General features: G+C 37.0%; 1 long non-coding RNA gene across 1 annotated transcript; it reads left to right on the top strand.

Annotated features, from left to right (window-relative positions):
- Positions 1 to 91: 91 nt before the first annotated feature.
- Positions 92 to 1,928, top strand: LOC127526510 (uncharacterized). Its single transcript, XR_007934012.1, has 3 exons — positions 92 to 229; positions 324 to 471; positions 1,164 to 1,928. It is a non-coding gene; the product is annotated as an uncharacterized LOC127526510 (long non-coding RNA).
- Positions 1,929 to 14,804: the final 12,876 nt, after the last annotated feature.

Below are 14,804 nucleotides of genomic sequence, written 5' to 3' on the forward strand. Positions count from 1 at the left end.
ACTGTTTAGAAAACACAACTGATTTGATTATTCATTTATATATTTTTGCAGCTGTTGACAGCCACTAAATACAGGCCAGGCACTGTATTTAAAACACTACAGGACCTTTACAAAAAGCCAAAGCCAAATAAATTTGCAGTTACCCAGCTCCTTGATCATGAATTTAATGCACAGAGGTAATTTATAGATTATATGGGAGGCTTACCCATGCTTTAAAGAACTGGATCATGTAAGTACATAAAACACAGACATTTGACTGAAATATTTTTGAAAATGGTTTCTTAAAACAAAATATGTGCCGACTTAGAGTGCTCATTTTATAGGTAATGGATGAAATGCATTGTATTCTTAGTTGGAATAATCTTAACTACATCATAGAAGTTAAGAGCAGATGGACCAGTTTTTATGGAAAAGCACAGCTGTATGGAGTAATGAAGAAGATCCTGAAGCCTCCACATATGCACGATGATGGTAACATTTGTCATACATATTTAATTCACTCATTTTATAGTTAGTTATGCTCTTTACTCAGTGTTGCAGCATGATAGGCCTAAAAGAAAGTCAAATTGAAGTTGTTTAAAGTTATGATATTTTGCAGTTGATGCTCAAAGGGTTGCACTTTTTTTATGCCATTTTTTCCATAAAGATCAAGTCTATATTATAGTAAGCCAAACTTTGAGAAATTTTCATGCAAAATATTATTACTGCTCTCTTTGCCAGCAACTATTGGTTTGTGAATTCCAGGTTCCATTTTCTTCATTGTATTAGAAAGTTGTACTGTGTTATTTTGAAATAAATTTTTCCCTTTAATTATGTTTTTAAAAAGCCATGTATTAGCATTGTAAATAGTTTTGTCTAGCATCTTTTTAAGACACAACAGAATAATAAACTGATTGACACTACCCTTTATTAGGTATAAATAATGAAGGAATATTTTAAAGAATACTTAAAACTTTAAATATGATCTATGTAAGGTTCATTTCAATTGTTCGTTCATGTCCTAGAATATTAGTAAAAATAATACCAGACATCATATCATTTTTGTTATAAATCATTCTGAATTTAAAGCTTGCTGTATGTTGTTGTTTTCATTAAAAGGAGAATGTTTGAGTTATATTAGAACATAATGCGAAAGATATTTAATAAGATTTTTTTTTCATTAGTGAAAAATGCCATCGCCATGTTTAGAGCTCTGCCATCCATGTTTCCTTCACTTTCTCTATCCCCCAAAAAGCTGGGAAACAAAACATGAGGCATTAGTTCATGGCCTTAAGGTAAAACTTTGCATTTTTACATTGTTTAAAGGAAAAATAAAGACAGTTACTGAAATTCTATCCATCTTTGACTGGCAGCAATTTTCAGGGTTGTTTTTAATGTTAGCTACAGGAACAACACTGTACATTAAACGGTTTGATTAAAAGGGCTCAACAGAATATAACAATCTTCAATTTTTAGTGATTTCTTTGCTATTTCAATTACAAGCTGTGTATAACTGCTTCTGTTAAAATTAGCACATTAATTCAGTATTATAAATAAGTAAATGTATAATAAATCTGTATAGGACTACAGAGAATAAAATAAATTCAGCCTATTTTCTTTGTTGGTTTTTGTTTGTCTTGAAGACCTCCGAGAATCCTGATGCCTTTCTACAGCAAAGACTGACCACTGTCTAGCCCTGCCCTTATTGTGGACCAAGATAACTGCATGCTAGCTATTGGAAGTGAGCCTGTGACAACTTTCCCTCAAGAAATGTTGCAGGAAGGTATCATGTACCTTATGGCATACTATTATGCACTACATCTAACATATCCTAAGTGCATTGCCACTGTCCTCTCTGTAATTCAAACTGAAATATTACTGGACACAGTTTGAAGGGAAAATACAAATACAGTATGCTAGAAGAAAAATTGTGTGAGCCAAACGTAGAACAGGAAATGCATGTCTATGATGTACTGTATATAATTACCATAAAAGTTGAAAATCAATCAGATAAATTGTAAATAATTTGATATTTTGTGGATTTTAACATGTTAGGTTGTATTTTCTTTGTCCTGTTTTTTGGCAAAGTTACCACTATTAAAATTTTGTTTATGTAATTAAGTTTGTTATGCATTTCTGACTGTGACAAGATGAGACAGTCCTGAACTACAATGCACAATAATGATATGGATATGATGTTTGTGTTATATACAAGGTAATCTTCCTGTGCCAACTAATTTTCATGTGCTTATGTTTTTCTCTGTTTCTGTATTGTAAACACAGCAGTAGTGCTGTTGAATATTGATGTAATACTTAAAGAGCAATGCTAATGATTGTCTTTATTGTAAGTTATTTTATCTATTCAGGAAGCCAACATATATCAGGAAATTGTATATTAATTAAGTAGGAATGTAGGAATGAATTCCTAATTCAAACCTCTGCTAAAATATTTGGTTTCAATTTGAAATGAAGACCATCCTAAAATGAGAGCACTGTGCTACTCTTACCTTATTCTTTTGTAGGTGGACTTGAAATTTGTTGTATATATCATGCAAATATAGCTTAGTATGTGTTGAAATTAACTACTTTCAGGATTTTTTAAAAATCCAAGTCAATATATCTCACCCCATTGGCATATAATTTTGCTTATTTCAAACATTTAATTATTAATAATCGTATATTTTTTTCTTATTCTGTGATTTTTGTAAAATAATTTTCCTGTTTTAAGATATATGCTCTGAGATTAAATATTGGACTACCTATTTCAAGATGAGCTAACTTGTTTCAAGTAACAAGATTTTCTTTCTCCACTGGTATTTAGAATTTTCCACTTATATTATTGATTTATTCTCTTGTTCCTTGGCCTTCATTTTCCAGTGTGCTAAAATTAAGAATGCAAAACAACTGAATTAAAAATTATTTTCTAATATTCAGTGTATTTCCACCGTAGAAAGTCTAATATCAAGTAATTTGTTCTAAAAAACAGCATTTTCTACTTATTTCAAACCTTTGAACACCTATCAGAGCTTTCTTATTTCTAGACTGGAACTTATTTTAAGATTTCTTGGCAAGTAAAATTATCTTGCTGCATGGACAGATAATTTCACTAATATTAAGTCATTTTCTCCTGAAATGCAGTGTTTTTATCTTATTTCTAGGCTAAGTTTTTTTGCAGTGTATGTATCTGTGTGTTCATCATAAAGTGCAACAGTAGACCAACCCGATAACGAACTTGTAAGTAGAGGGAAATACTACGATAATACATTTTTGGCGCTGCGAGCAGAGTTACTGGAGTAATCATGTGTTGCATTTTTGTGTGTTTGGTTACATTTTTCAAAGACAGGGATGGATTGCCCATAGGCGGCGAATATGCTGTAATCGCATGCTGGCATACAGCCAGCACATGTCAGCGTGCATCAACAGCATTTCTAAAGTTTTTTAGGTGTAGGTTAGAATCAGCTGTTACAGCTGTGTTTTCTCCACTAAAAACAGAGGCAGCAGCAGCCACAACAGCAATGTTAACGGCAACGTTAAACGCAGCAGTAGCAGTGGCTATAGAGAGTGTAGAATAGGAGGCTGTTGTGCTTTCTCCGCGAAAGGCGGAGTCAACCGCAGCAGCTGCACTAGTCAAAGCTGCAGATAAGGCGTCTCTGCATAAAGTGGAGACAAAGGCGGCTAAAACAGAAAACCTGCACTTGTCTGCTGGTCAGACAGGTTGTATATGGTTAATTATTATAAAGCAAATAGATGAGAAAGCAAGAGAGATGAGAAATACCTGTTTAAAAAGTTGTGAGCAGCTAGCAGTACGCTTAGCGATGTATAAGGAGAATGCCATACAGATTAAGCAAAGACTGCTCGGTGTTAAAGCACGCACTTTAATTGCAGGATCTTTTGATCCTGAGAAACGGGAGAGAAATGCAGGAGAACTATTGCCCTTTAATTTGCGTCAGATTGCTGCACTCTCATATCTGCTTGCTGACAAGAGAGGCGCTTTTGTTAAAAGTAAAGACACGTTATGTTGCACACGGGAGTGCAGTTTATAGCAAAGCAGATTGCTGATGGGACAGGAGGCAATCGCTCAAGTATGATGCCAGTTGTGCTGGAAAAAACAGACAGAGGTGTTTTATGGTGGTGAACGTCTTGGTGAGAGCAGCTTGCCGCAGCAGAGAACAGCGGGGGCGGAGCAGTTTTCAGGTCTCAGCGAGGGGTGGAAAGAAAACCCCTGAGGCCAACATATGAAAGGTGGTCCCCTGCAACTGAGATAAGCGGTGTGACAGTGGAGACTTGCACAAACTGACAATTGTTTAAAGGGAAGGCACATTTTTTTAACTTTGATTTACATTTAAAACTGAAGTAACATTGATCCTGATAACTTCAAAGGTGAACAGCTGTTACAGGGTATAGGGCAGTGAAACGTTCAGCAATTAGCAGTAGCAATGAGCTGGTTATTGGGAGCACTCCTTTCAAAGCCCCTGTGTTGATTAGTGCTGCAGAGAAATCAATATTTACTGTATATTGGAGAGAAAGTGCACAAGGAAAGCTGCTATAATGTGAGGTCACTTTTATGTGGTAATGAAGGAAAGTATAAGTCACAATATGGTGTACATTCGTTTAGTGATGGACAGATGCAACAATTGATATGAAAAATGACATGTGGTAGTATAAAAAAACAGCCAATGCCAAACTGTAAGTGAAAGCAGAGGACTGAAAGAAAAGGAAAAGAGTAAGAATGGTTTCTTCCATTATTCTCTACTGCACTGCATTCTCTGTATAATTCTGATGTTTATCCAGTATTTAAAAATATGTTATACCTATAGTTAATCCATAATCTTTGGTAAAAGTAACCAGTGCTAAGATAAAATTTGATTTAGACATTGAATGTGGAGCAAATGGTGGGTGTGTATAGCCATTGCACACTGCAGGGCATGAGTTGAATAATGGGACTGAAAACTAAGTGAATTAAAGTAAAGAAACAGAGGAAATGAACGCAAAGCAAGTGTTTGTATATGAAAGCTTTTGAAGTTTATTTGAATTAAAAGTGAATTTGGAATGGCCATTTTAGCAGTTAGTTGGAATGAAATTATTTTTGGGTTTTCAATCAGCACATTTATATGGGGAATAAGAAAATGGAATGCAGTGGCTTACCATCCAGTTTCTAGTGCTCAGCATGTAGAACAAAGGGGTGGAAAACCTAGCTAGTAAGCTGAGTTGAAAGCTGTTTCTTTGATATTAAGAAGGACATACTGAAAGGCCTGTTGTGATTCACACTAACAACTAGGTAGTTTTTAGGGTCTTGTTACATGAGCACCAAAGCAGGAAGAAAGATAGGTGACACATATTTGTTAAGTCTGTCAGGTAGGTAAAGAGCTCTAGGAGTTATTGTGGAGCAGGGGCAGAAGGCAGACATTTTAATAAAATATGTGAGCACTCTCTCTCAATAAGAAATTTGTGTTATTTCAATCATTCCGGCTAGGTGGACAAGGTATGGCAAATTGCAGCACTGTTGATAATTATACCTGATAACAAGGTCTGGATTAATAGTCTAGGAAGAATAACATCTAGAAAATGAGAAACAGTGGCTGCTGGAAAAAAAAGACATCAGACCTGATTTGACTAAAAGCCAGGAAAATGCTTTTTTGCATCTATTTCTATAGACTTTATTCAAACCGGAATGAACTGTTTATTTTGAACTGAATTTGTGTGCAACAAACTTTTTAAACTAGGATCTGAAGCAAGCATCTGAATCCTGCTGAAAGAGGCCATGGGACTGCATCACCATCATTGTCAAGCACTGGACAGAAGACAAGACAACTGGACACTGAGAGACAAAAGCTAAGTGTTCTTTTCCATAAGCACATAACATGGGATGTACTGCATGCAGATGGAAACTGGTTTCTAAGGGCAAGAAAGGACAGTTTAGAACACATTTTTAGGGATTTTTAGGGCCCAAACGGAGGACAATGAACAAGACAACTAAAAAAACGCTAAGGGAATCACTTTGTTCAAAAGGCCTAGACAGATAGATTATACCTTATTTAGCATTTTTTTTTTTTGTAGTCTGTATATTGACATGTGGGCGGCACGGTGGCGCAGTGGGTAGCGCTGCTGCCTCGCAGTTGGGAGACCTGGGGACCTGGGTTCGCTTCCCGGGTCTTCCCTGCGTGGAGTTTGCATGTTCTCCCCGTGTCTGCGTGGGTTTCCTCCGGGCGCTCCGGTTTCCTCACACAGTCCAAAGACATGCAGGTTAGGTGGATTGGCAATTCTAAATTGGCCCTAGTGTGTGCTTGGTGTGTGGGTGTGTTTGTGTGTGTCCTACGGTGGGTTGGCACCGTGCCCGGGATTGGTTCCTGCCTTGTGCCCTGTGTTGGCTGGGATTGGCTCCAGCAGATCCCCGTGACCCTGTGTTCGGATCCAGCGGGTTGGAAAATGGATGGATGGATGGATATTGACACGTATAGCCCACTATGCTAAACCTGGTGATTTAAAGTGATGTCCATTCTGGGGTGGGTTAAATGTCAATATAATGTCTTGTGTTTTAATGGTAACTTTGAAACAGGCTATTTCCCTCCATCTTTTTGAAGCCTATTAGTTGGGGGCCATGGATATTTTCTGTGCTTTGTGGGTGTAGGTGTAAAGGGGCATGAGTGGAAGGCTAGTGGTGGAAAAGCAGTAAAAAGGATTGTAATGTGCTAAGTGAATACAAAGAGGGGGATAAATATAATGCTGGATACCCTAAGGACTATAATCTTAGTCACTCAGAGGCAAAAAAAAACTGAAAAAAAAAAGAAAAACTGGTGAGGAAGGCAAGCTCTATTGTTGGCATGGAGCTGGACAGTTTAACATCTGTGGCAGAGCGAAGGGCGCACAGCAGGCTCCTATCAATTATGGAGAATCCACTGCATCCACTTAATAGTATCATCTCCAGACAGAACAGCAGCTTCAGCGACAGACTGCTGTCACTGTCCTGCTCCACTGACAGATTGAGGAGATCGTTTCTCCCCCAAACTATGCGACTCTTTAATTCCACCCAGAGGAGTAAACGTTAACATTCAACATTATACATAGTTATTGTCTGTTTTTCTGTTTTTCACCTGCATTGTTATCATTCTTTAATTTAATATTATTTATTGTATCAGTATGCTGCTGCTGAAAAATGTGAATTTCCCATTGGGATTAATAAAGTATCTATCTATCTATCTATCTATCTATCTATCTATCTATCTATCTATCTATCTATCTATCTATCTATCTATCTATCTATCTATCTATCTATCTATCTATCTATCTATCTATCTATCTAAGAGGCTGCACTGCAGGGAGCTGCACAACAGGATCTGTGACTGTGGAAGTGATGCTCCAGCAAAAAAGCAGTTAACGTTCCTCTGGTGGTCCTCCAAAGATTTGTGCTCAGGGTGCACTATAACCTTTGCTATATTTGAAGGGGTGTCAAATGGCACTGAGTTCTGCGATTCCATCAGGCTAGTCCCACTCTAACTACAGCTGAGCTAACCACCACGCCACAAACCACCTCATACCTGGTTTGCCTTTTATGGCTAACATAGTTAGGAACTGAGGGAAGTGCATGTGTCAGAGGGAACAATAAAAACCAGGAATAGAACATAAGGAATTGGACATTACAGCTAAATTAACTGGATATATTTCAGCTTCAAATTCTATATTAGAATGTTAGATTTGCTGTTTTGTTAATGTAATTATTTAGTGAGTAAATTGGTCCAATAATGTGTGCTACAAAAATAATAAGGTAAAGAAAGGTTGAACAAAATTTAGAACAACTAAGTTTTAGAGAAGATTTTGGGCATTTTGACAAACTGGTAACTTACATTGTATAAAACAGAGTTCAGAATTGTGAAGTTTATCATAGAGAATTTATATGAAACTATGGAAATGTAATATAATGTACAATGTAGTAGGTAATAGTTAATTTTTACTTTTTGAATGGGAAAGTGATCACATTAGAGAAGGACACTAAGAAATTGAAGGAGGCATTTAATATAAACACCAAGTAGTGGAATAAGTCAAATGGATCTAAAAATATTTTTAGTGCTCAAGTAGGAGAACAGGAGAGGGTGTCCGCCTATTGGGTGCAGATTCCAGTGGTGATCCGTTGGATAGGAAGACACTTGATGCCCCATACAGGTTGTCCCAATTTATTCTGGCTAGAATTGGGGGCAGTCGAACCTCTCTACTGATTGAATAAATTGAGTAGGGGAAATTACTTTGGTTTATTTGATAGTTGGGATGATGGCCTCATTTGAGGAAACTTGCTCCTTCCTAGGACCATGTATTTAGTTATCAGATGCAAAGACATTATAAAAACATTTCTGTTGTTTGTATAGCAACTCCAATTGTAGATTAAATAGATGGTCTTGTGTTTAGGGGACCAGGGGTGGAGTAAATAGCTAAAATTGTTTTAAGTCAAACAAAGTAATGTGGCAAACACTAATTTGGAATTGACACACCACTTGAACTTGGTGTTTATGATTTAGGCAATTCAGCTTCCATCTTGCATACAACATCTCAGTCACTTGAATAAATAAAGACAAGAGCTGCTGAAATAACAGAACACATGAGTTACTAGAGTCAACTAGCCAAGGATTCAGAATGCTTATGGAATTATTATGAAATGACAATGGCAAATTTTGCAGTATCTGATGGGATCCTAGCATAAGAACTGTATCTGCTGATAAATTTTTCTTTTTCTGCTAATTGTAGGAGCTGTGAAGTACTTTAAATGTCCTTGGTGAGCCAAATCTGCTTGAGGGGCTGAGCACTTGGGCAGTAGGAGGCAACTGGAAGGGCATCGGAACAAACTACCAACCTGGACGGCCAAGGGCTTGAAGGACTCAGAGTTCATCTTTAGTTTGTCAGACCAAAATAGGGGTGGAGTGTTATGATGTATAAAATCTACAAATTATTCTCTATATTTTTATTATTATATTTTGCTCAGTCCCAACAAGACGAATTCAGATGTAGGAGACATTATAATAAAAAGGCATATCCTCTTCCCATACACCTCACTTTTATAACAGTTGTTCACTGCATAGTGCTAAAATGGTTTTACAACCTGGGAAAGGAAGACTGAGCCATGCCTCAGGATATTGATTAATTTATGGATGGACATCTGGGACAACAATTTGGTTTACAGTCTAGGAAAAGATAGATTAAAGAGTTTGAGCAAAATTCATCCATCATATTGACAGCCAGCCAATCAGGTGCATGCAACAATCATGTGTAGTGAAACCATGGCATGAAACTTTATAATAAATATTCCTTATTTTGAAAGCAACATCAGAAGAAGAAGAGAAACAGCGACGACAGAAGAGTGACGTCAGAGAAGAAAACAAACACACGTGTGACCAGTTTTCATCCGATCGTCAGTTAACAGCATTTTCATGAACATCAATTGCTAAATCAAACGCTGCCCTGGGAAATTCATCCTTGACATCACTGATTTCTTGTCATCTGTACTTTTTTTCATAAGCTTTTTCTAAACATTACATATATATATCCAGACTTTCCTATCACTACCTATTTCTATTATTCTTGGTTCCAATGGTATTATTACCGTATTTACTCGTGTACCACGTGCCCTTGTGTAACCCTAATTTTTACAAAGAAAATCACAAAAAAAAATTTCCCCATGTACATCGCGCGTTGTGATTGTATAGGAAGAGTTATGGGCACTTTTTCCGTGAAATGCCCTTCTGTTTTTGTTGCATGACGAAAGAGCGAGAGAGGGAGAGAGCATGAGCGTGCGTGAGAGAGAGTGTGAGCAAGCGCGAGAGAGAGCACGTGCAAGCGAGCGCGAAAGAGAGAGAAAGAGAGAGTGTGCACGAACGAGCAAGAGAGAGAGAGAGCATGCACGAGCTAGAGAGCGCACACGAGCTAGAGAGTGCGCACGAGAGAGAGAGAGAGCAAGAGAGAGACAGAGAAAGCGCGAGCGAACGAGGAAGAGAAAGAGAGAGCACGCGCAAGCAAGAGAGCCCAAGCAGAAGAAGTAAACATTACAGAAAAAAATTTCCTCGTGTATGACGTGCATCTAATTTTCTAATGCTAATTTTCGGGAAAAATTGTGCGCGTGGTACACGGGTAAATACGGTATTATTCCTGTAATAAATACCATGCTGCTTTTAACTTTCTATGCTTTGTCTTAATGTCTAGAGTGATTGAAGTAATAAGTTAGATTTTTTTGAGCACCTGGTACAGCCGAAGATTTGCCATTACCTCTGTGCTGTGAGGTTTATTAAGGCTGCGAGTAAGAGCTCCACTCAATAGTAGGGAACAGTACGTAAAGTAAGGTATTCTTGGCTGATAAATGACCTTTAGTCAAGAGTGCTGAGGCTTTGTATGTTTAAATGTATTCTTGTAGACCAAAAAGTAATATTTAGGTCTGAGATATCATTAAAACATTGTATGTTGTTTGTGCAGATGATAAGTCTCTTGAAGTGCTGAGTGACAGGCTGTGTTATTCCTAAAGCACTTTTGTGGTTTATAGTGCTAAAGGTTAATCAGTGTGTGCGTGTGTCTGTGTGTCATTCATGGGGCACTGTTGTGGTTAGGTCTGTGTGTATGCGTATAGCTATGTATGTGTGTGTTCATCTTAAAGTGCAACAGTAGACCAACCTGATAACAAACTTGATGAGTACACTTACCCTTGAAGAAAACAGGTAAAGGGTAAGTAGAGGGTAATACTATGATAATACACAGAGCCAGTTGCTTTAATGCTAACAAAGGAGAGACCAACCAAAATATGAGGTGGTTGCAAATTATTTCATGGACCTCCTTGGCTGAGTAAATTTAATAGACTTGGTGTCTACCTACAACTGGAAGGGGAGATGACTTTCCTTGAAGTTGTAAGTCAGCAATATTGAAGATAGGTTTCAAAGAAAGAGAAATGTGTAGCAAGCTGCTGGAGAAATAATGGGATGATCTTGCTTGTGACCAAATTTTATAAAAGACGTACTTAAAGGGGGTGGCACAGTAGAGCAGTGGCAGTGATACTGCCTCAGGAGATCAGGGTTCTCATCCTGGGACCTCCCTGCATGGAGTTTCATGTTCTTCCCATGTCTGAGTGGGTTCCTCTCTCTGCCCAAGGGCATGTAGGTTAAGGTGAAGTGGCCCTAGTGTGTGTTTGGTGTGTGGATATGTGTGTGTGTGTTCACCATGCAATGGACTCTGGCCCTATCCACGGTTTGTTCCTGCCTTGCACCCTGTGCTAGCAGGGATATGGTCCAGCACCCTGGTGGATTAAGATGGTTAGAAATGTCATGTACATCCATACAAGATAAGTACAAGAAAGTGGGTCATTAAAAAGAAATGCTAGCAATTTGGTGAATTAAATTAAAAACAAGTTATCACTTCAGAAGTTATGTAAATTAGCATTTTTGTAGAGAATTTGCTAAATGTAAAATTCTGGCATGTGACATCCATAATAATACAGTTCTGAGTACAGCAGCATTGCTTCAGTGAACTGGGGGCTACCCCTCCAAACACTTGCCAGAATTAATGACAGTTTTCTTAAAATTAAAAAAAATTGCAACAAAAACATGCTAATCAACTTAGAAGAAAAAAAGGAAAATGTGAGGCACTTAAAAATGAATGGTTAAGGTTTTGGCAAGCCATTCCTGAAGGGAATAATAAAGAGAAAACTGTGAAATTGTCATAGTCATCTTTTCCAACTATTGTAAAATTAAAACTCTTCTGATACCACTGTGTACAATAAAGTGATTTCTGAAAAGGAAAAAGCATTTTGTGTATACAAAATAAGAGAAATAATGTGCTTAAATGAGAACAACGCCCATAAATTTGGTCTAAAATGCATATATTACCTTCCTTTATGTACTGGCCAGACTTTTAGTAAGATGTATCCTTTTATCATTAATGAAAATGGGAGACAATTTATCCCAAAAAGAAGAAGATATGATACAAATGATGAAATATATGTGTTAATTAAGTGTTACGATGTAACAATGTTAAAAAAAAATGTTTTTTTAATTATTGTCATATGAGACAAAGTTACACTGGCATCATGGTTGGGATGGTGGATGCACTCTTACTCAGCTGGATGGTTACTATAATGAATGGACAGTGAGAGACTGCCTGGGACAAGTGTTTTCCCAGTATTTAGGATGGTTGCTTCCTTTAGATCGTGCTTTCATGTGGACACCTACTGGGATGCATGGGAATGAAGTTGGATAAAATTTATCAGAGTTTGAATTGAGAAGAAGATAAAGGAAGAGTATTGTCTTGTAAAGAAGGAGGCCATAAAATGTATGTGAAAATGATTAAAGGAAATTTTTGGAAGTTGCATTCAGGGTTTGGGGTGTGGAATGCCCCCTACAGGTCAATGTATATATACAGTGGGTGCAAAAGTATTCAGTTCCCTTGAAAGTTATCATAATTTTCTTCATGACAAAAGATTTGTACATATATACATTCAGCATTTTTAATGTGAACTCACTGTAACAATACATTTCCAAAGTTAAAATATAACATTTTCTGTAAGTTTGACTAACTAGTAATTTTAATCAGATTCCAAGGTGAGGGATATCCCAAACTTCTACAGAGAATCAAATGCAAACTTTAGATGCAATGTCTTTGGTGAATAATATATTTGAACACCTTTCCAAAGAAAATAAATTTAAATACGTTGATTGATGTTTAAACATTTATTCATAATAAAGTATGTTCTGTGCTAAAAGAACATTTTTAATTGATTTTAATTAGAAACAGGTAACATTCCATACAGTCAAGACAAATTAAGAAATCAAAACAAAATTCAACCCCCGCCCAAGAGAAAGTGAGAAGAGCCAGCAACCGCAGCTACTCTATAAAAGGCACAAGAAAAGAAGAGTATCCTTTTCCCAAAAATGGAAGCTTATTCTAAAATGTTATTGATTAGATCCTACCATATTTTTAAAAAAGTTTTGAATGGATCCTCTAAGTGAGAATTAGATTTTTTTTCAATTTAAGGTCATCTGGGAGTACATAACACAGTTGTTAATGGGCTAGGAGTAATTGTGACACCAAGGCTGTCTGATAGACATGCAAAGATTTTTGTCCAAAATTTTGTTAATTTGGTACACATCCAATGAGGCTGGAGCTAGACTGCAACATTCACAGGTTGAATCTTGCCCTAGAAACATTTTGGACAATTTTAAACAAGATAAATGCGCTTGATAAAAGATTTTAAGTTGAATGACTGAATGCTTTGCACATCCTTGTATAGAGCTTGAATGTATTTTGTGCATGGCTACCTTCCACTCCTTTTCTGAAATATTGAGTGACAGATCCTTTCCCTAGTCTCCTCTGCGATCTTTGAAAGGAAGAGACTTTAAAATATTTTTATAAATTGTAGAGATGTTATCTGAGTCTTCAAAACTGATCAATAATTCTTCTGGAATAGAACATTGTGGAAGGTGAGGAAAATTGGGCAGGTTCTGTTTATCAAAGTTTCTAGCTTGAAAGTAGTGGAGAGATTGTGTTAATGAGAAGTTGTATTTGAAGCGTTAATTGTTTGAAGGATGCAAAGACATTATCTGTGTACAAGTATCTAAATGTTTTAATCACAGACATTTTCTAGACATTGTATAGTGTATATATTTGAGAGGGTGGAAAAATGTGGTTGTTATGTAGCGGTAAAATTGCTAAAAGCTTTTCTGTCTTAAAGTGCTTCCTACATTGGTTCCATATTCTGAGAGAATGAAGGATAACTGGATTTTTAGTGTAATGATGGTAGTTTGTATTAACTGGGGCACAGAGCAGGGAATATAAAAAAATACTGCAAGATTTTATTTCTATTGCGGACAAGGCTTATGGATATTCATCAATTTGTGTCAATGTCCAGGAGCCTCATGCATAAACGGTGCGTACACACAAAAATGTTGCATAAGCCTGTTTCCACGCTCACATTGCGATGTATAAAACCTAAACTTGACGTAAAGCCACGCACATTTTCACGGCAGCTAAATGCTTGGCGTACGCAAGTTCTCCGCTCGGGTTTGCAAACTGGCGGCACCCTGAGTCAAAGCAGTGCTTTTGTTCCATTGTGGTTTCCCTTTCTTTTTTAGATCCACATCCCTGACGCGGCTTTATCAAATACACTGAAATTAACCGCATACTGTTTATTAGTTTATGGCATCTGATTGTAATTAACCTGTAACAATATAATTGTCCACGGAATGGCCAAACTATTCCAAATACCATAGCTGCTTTAGCGTTGTTCCTCTCAGAGTATTTATATCACGAATGTAATGGATTCTGTGTCCTATCGGATGAAGAGAAAGCCCATTTAAGAAGCACGTAGTGATTCACACACATAGAGCATATAGAATAACACATACAAAACAAAGCATTTAACTTGCTAGTTTAGTTACGATGGTATTTGAGAAACTAGTAAATTAAATGATTGAAAGATGAAGTTTATGATGTTCTACTTTAATGACAAAATAAACTATGTGATTAAAGTGGAAATTTCGAGATTAAAGGTAACATTTCGAGCTTTTTTCTCACTGTGTCCCTATTTTTTTTTTCTTTTCTCTGCGCCCTAATAAGCTTTCATATGACACTCACACGGTGGGCTACCACTCCCCTTTGATAACTGACAACTTCTTTTTTCATTTCAGGCACTGTGTGACTTTGTGAACTTGAGCTTTCGAGTTTCTCCGACACTTATGTCACTCAATCAGCTTCCTTTTGTTGTTTATACTACTGTTAAAACCAACAAATAGTATGTATTTCCTCGCCTCCACTTGGTATTCCCTGAAATTCTTCTATTTTCCCCTGTTCTTTTGCCATTGTCTTTT

The sequence above is a fragment of the Erpetoichthys calabaricus genome, chromosome 2 (genome assembly GCF_900747795.2).
Source record: "Erpetoichthys calabaricus chromosome 2, fErpCal1.3, whole genome shotgun sequence".
Classification (NCBI taxonomy): Eukaryota; Metazoa; Chordata; class Cladistia; order Polypteriformes; family Polypteridae; genus Erpetoichthys; species Erpetoichthys calabaricus.